Raw genomic sequence first — 5,779 nt, 5'->3', positions numbered from 1 at the left:
CCCCTTAATCAAACCTTTTTATCGTAAATGTAAATTCGGAGACAATTAACACAAATAAACAATCTCTGCATATTACCATATGTTCGCATCAATTAACCCTTTTGCCAATTGCCGATTAAAGAAAACTTTCGAATAAACGATTCCTGGAACTTGTCTGTCAGAATGTAAATATTGTATGCAAGGAAGAAAAATAAATAAATAGGCTTTAAATGTTATGAAAATTGTAATAAATTACATAAAGAAAATTAATGTAACTTTATATTATTATCTATGAATATATATACAAATATATATGTATATAAATATATTTATATATATATATAAATCTATAAATGAATGGCTGTTAAAATTTAGAACTGGTTTATTATAAAGAAATAGACAAATTTTAAATCTATTTAATACATAGAGAATTCGCTCAAAAATAAATTTATTAATGCAAATAGAGTAACTTGACGTACGTGTGCATTTAGCTGTAATACATATATATGTATTTATGTATGAACGTAAATATATATATATATATATATATATATATATATACCTATATGCATATATATATACGTATATATATATATATGTATATATAGATATATATATATTTATTTATTACATATATGTGAATATGTATGTATGCATGTGTATATAATTATTTTTTTCTACCTTCTTATTGAAAGTAAATAAAAAATAAATTAAATTAATAATAAAAGTAGTGTAACAATAAAACATATATAATAAAAATGAATAAACGTAATACAAACTGAAATTTCAATAAAAAGATATTTGCAATATGCTAACAAACAAATAAATAAAATTCTGTTAATGTTTAAAAATTTTTCAAAAGAGATGAAAACGAAATTAATGTAAAAGTTCAATTAAAGAAAGACAGGAAAACAATTTATATATATAGTGCTATATATAAAAAATATTAAAATTTAATAAATGTTTGTAAAAAGTCAAAGAAAAAAAATGAGAGTTTTCTTCTAAAATGGCTTATATAGACACACACACACACACACACACACACAGCCAGACAGATAATCAGAAGTACACTTATATAAGGTAAGTTCAGGTAAATTATAACTTTCATTATTCTTTATACCCAAGGCATTACTTGCACAATCGAACAACTGTCTGTCTCTCTCTCTCTCTCTCTCTCTCTCTACAGATATTCCTAGTCTTCTTGTTGCAGAGAATTCAAAAGTATAACCAATAACCTTTTCCAAATGTGTCCTTACTTCGACGTTTGTACTTGATATTTTGTTTCTTAAAAAAAGTTGCGGGCTTGTTTACTATATGATGTTCAATTTTTTCAATATCTCCCAAGCAATAAGTACAATTAATCGAAGGAAGTTTCTTGAGAACAACACGCAATTATAAACTTCGTTCGCTACCTATCCTATCCTATCCTATTATCCGCTCCTTGACTGTAAGCGCAATCAGGCCGCGCTTATAATCCCAGGTCTGGTGCACAAATTTAATTTATAATATTTTTATGAAATGAGAAATAAATTTCATTTATATATATTACATATATGTATGCATATATTATATATATATATATGTAATGTAATTATATTTATTCCCCAGACCAGGGAATATAAGCCTTCGTTCTTCTTGGTCTTGTTAACTCGAAACGGATCCCTCATTGCGACGATTGTAATAATCGTTAACGCGTGATAATAATATTTTCGAATCAAATGTTAATTTATGGACAAAAACGATGGCAAAACAAGCAAACGTAAAACGAACGTCATTACATGCTATAGAATGGTATGATGTGAAGTTAGCGATCACAAATTTATAACAAAGGGACCTCGACAAAATTGAACATAGCTTCGAAATGCCTTTCAAGTATATCTTTATTAAAGAGAAGTTAAAATGAACGAAAAGATTACAGCATGCGGTTGTCCTAAACGTCATTTCCTTTTTTCTTAACAGTGCATCTTTTCACTCAGCCAAGTTCACATTTAAGTCGCACTGCACTGTCTTTGTATATTTGATAGCCGATATCGTAATGATTATGTGGCGAAAATTTTGTTTGATTCTGCGCAAAAGTTTTCATTTGATGTCTTATCTAATATGAAAAGGCAGATAACTAGGATTTTCGGGTCACTTTTACTTCTATTCAAACCAGAACAAAAATAATTGGATTGGTATGGAGGCGATGCATGGACAGAACGCCAGTCCCAAAGCTAGTTTACAAAATTTCATTTTGTCTTACTTTTGCATCACATTCTGAAAGGTGAGTTGGAACTACCAAGGTCATAATTAAGGCATTAATTGATGCTGACCCCGTAATGATAACTCGTGAGATCACTGAGATCATAAATTTATTGAATTTCGACGGCTCTTGATATGAAATATTTACACGCTATCAAGAAATCGGTTTTTGTTTTGATGAAAAAACGAAAAAAGACGAAACTTCTTTTCCTTATATGAAAAGATTCGGTCTTCGAGTCGAATGTAACTGTTTTTTCGTTTCATTTCTTTGATTTCTACTTCCCATATATTTAGAAAACAAACATTTCACAAACTTTCAATTGAAATCCACTCAACAAATGCTTGCAAAAAAAAAGGTAAAAATGATTTAAAAGCTTAGCAGTTGTTAGAAATTTGTTAGAAAAAGAAAAAAATAGAAATTTATCCTCTTTCAATATCAAAAACATTGATGATGTTTGGCACGATTGGAACGATGCCGTGTAAGGAGACGTTTTTCTGCTTTTTCATTAACGAAACGATTATTCCTTTTAACGCAGGTAAGTTCTTAAAGTTGTTGTTGTCGAATTTTTCTTTGCTTTTTTTTTTTTTTAATATATGTAAACCATATTGTTGCATACAAGGCATTACTAGCATTTGTGTTCCAAATGAATGAGAACGGAAATGCGATATCTCAGATTTTGGGCTTAACACTTTTTTCTCTTTAAAAGTTTAAAGAGTTAGTTTCATATTGCTTTAAATATGACATGAAAGAGAGTTTTTTTTTTTTTTTTTTAATTGAAATATATATATATATATATATATACATATATATACATATATATCTTATATTCGTACGTATAGAATGTTGTAGAGAGTTGTGTGAAGATAGAACGCTTCATGTACTTCTTGTACTTTGTCGCATATTTTAATTTAATTTTGTTTCACGTCGAACATGCGACATTACTCGCTCTCATCACTTTGAGCAAATCAAAGCCTCAATTATAACGTTGAACATAACTTCTTTAGTGATTCATAAACAGTTCTGAGGCATATGCGTAAGTCTAGTTTGGCAAACAGACTCGAGTTTCGCATACATAATTCATGCTTAATGCATTTGCAATCACTACGGTCGGGCAATGTAGACTATTGAACTACTGAAATTTATACGTCCTGTGAGAACTTACTATTCAAAAATGCGAAAAATAGATCAATGTCATCCAAATGGGGCGGAAAAACAGAAGCATATGCCAAATGATTATGTCGAACCAAGTTTCATCACGAAATCATTACGATAATTAGTTCGCGTTGTCCTATAAAGGCTAATCTTTTATGAAATCGTTTTTATCAAAAAAAAAAAGAAGTGAATCCGAACAAAAAGTTTTCACATTTATGTAGTGTGCCCGTATATTACTTTTTAACATGTGCAAAAAATTTGTTCATATAATGGCTTTTGGAACCTTGTGTCATATGAGCAATATGAGTCTCTAAATTAATTTTCAATAAGAATCTGGCCCGCCGATTAAACGCAAAAGTCAATATGAATAGACGTCAAACGAACGGACAGACTTAAATCGTTTCAAAAAATGACACAATGCTATATATGATGAATGTGTCTCAAGCGTTTTTGGATTTTGCATGCAAACTTAATACACTCTTATACAGAGAATGCTATGCATCCCCCCAACAATGCTTTTCAATTTTGCATACAACACGACAAAGCACTATAAATATTTTCTCCCGCGTAACGGATATAAATAGATTTAATAATAAATTTTCTAGTCATTCGATTTATTTAATGCTACTACTACTAGTACTAGTTGCTGCTGACGTCGCCGCTGCTACTTTACTGTTACTTTATGCAACATAAGCGTCGAGCGATGTTACTCTACTTCAAAGTTGTGTACTCGTTCATTTCACGAAAGTCATGTGGCACTTGTGCTAAAGACAGGAATTCATTTAGTATAGTCATTGCGGCTTTTGTATCTTGCGAAACTATTATAAATCAGTTAGAAATTTATACGAACGACAGCTTAACAGAAAGGTGTGACAATTTGTCAGCAATGAAGCAGCAGTAAACTATTCTAAAGCGAAATGATGCGTCATTCCGTTTCCTTTTGATAATTCAATGTGGTTAATATATTATAGTACCGAGCAAACAATAAAAGCAAACGCTTGGATATAATAACGAATGAATTTTCACTTATTTTATTATTTCCTTTACATTTTCCTTAAAAGACGCACGCAACCGAGAATAAAATCTATCTTCCCTTTCATTCTATTTCAATGTTTTGTTCTGCAACATTGGCTTGTAAACTGTCACTCCGTCGTAGTCAATGGCTTACATCTCTTTACACCAAGATGTCACGTTCTATTTACAGTTTGTCATAGATGTTGTTTGGCGATAACGAAGTTGTTGTTATTCTTGCTAACGATGTTGATGTATTAGCGGCTATGTTGTGGTGACACATAAAGCTTAAGAAAAATTACAAATTACAAATATCTGCTTGATAAGGCTGGGTATTAAATATGTTATTGGATATCGTAAATGAGAAAGCTATTGTAACTTGAAGATACGAAGCAAATATTTACGTCCAAATTATGTATTTACACATTGTATAACTGCTGACTGCCTTTTAATAAATGACGCAGCATTCTATAGTATATTAGATCGTTTAGATTAATGAAAATAACGTAAACGCATCGCGTTAAATGAACTTTAAAAATCTTAAATCATTTGCAGGAAGAAACATTAAACATTTTTTTACTTTGGCATTGAAAACAATGGATTGATGACCTATACGTTGCGTAAGTACTGCTTTAGCAGCTAATTACTTTTTCTGTTCGCTTGATGTGAAGTGATGGGATATCCGCCATATATTTCCGCTTTGATTTCATTTTATTTCCACTTTTGAAGGACAAACTGCATTCACAATGAGATTTTCGAGGCCAAAACAAACATTTGATGCAAAGCAGTATTTTTTATTAGTTATTCGCAGGATATAACGTGCAAACCTATCATCAAAAAAAAAAAAAAAAAAATGGTCAAAGTTGTTCGTTTAAATCGCGTAAGCTTATTTAAACGGATACTTGCTGCGTTATGTTGATAGCACACTGATTGACACCTCTATCTAATTTGATGCAAATATCTTCGCTAATTAATGCCAGTTATTTCGATTTAAGAAAACAAATTTTTTCCCATTTTTTAAACTGAGATAAAAGATAGTTAAGCAAAGCAGTTACATCAACATTTACTTGCAAATTGAATCCGAGATATTGTAATAGGCTTTTGATGGCTTTGCATTGTCCAAATCAGTTTTTCTTTTTTTGATTATTATAAGCTGTTCAAAGCTAGCTAAGAGGCATGATTCCCATTACTCGCTTGCTGAGATAAAGCCGAATACAGCAAGTAAGCAATTGTCTCTCATTGAGCACAGAAAGTATTGCCCTTGAAGTTGAAACAAAAGTTAGTGAGAGATTAAGAAACACACATGTTTCAATAATACCTAAAATGGCCTAAACGGACGGAAGTCTTACTACATCTTCATCTACTACGTACTATATGTGTACCTATATGAGCTAA

The sequence above is a fragment of the Glossina fuscipes genome, unplaced genomic scaffold (genome assembly GCF_014805625.2).
Source record: "Glossina fuscipes isolate IAEA_lab_2018 unplaced genomic scaffold, Yale_Gfus_2 1, whole genome shotgun sequence".
In the NCBI taxonomy this organism is placed as follows: Eukaryota; Metazoa; Arthropoda; class Insecta; order Diptera; family Glossinidae; genus Glossina; species Glossina fuscipes.
The sequence above is the reverse complement of the archived record's forward strand: the minus strand, read 5'-3'. Positions refer to the sequence as shown.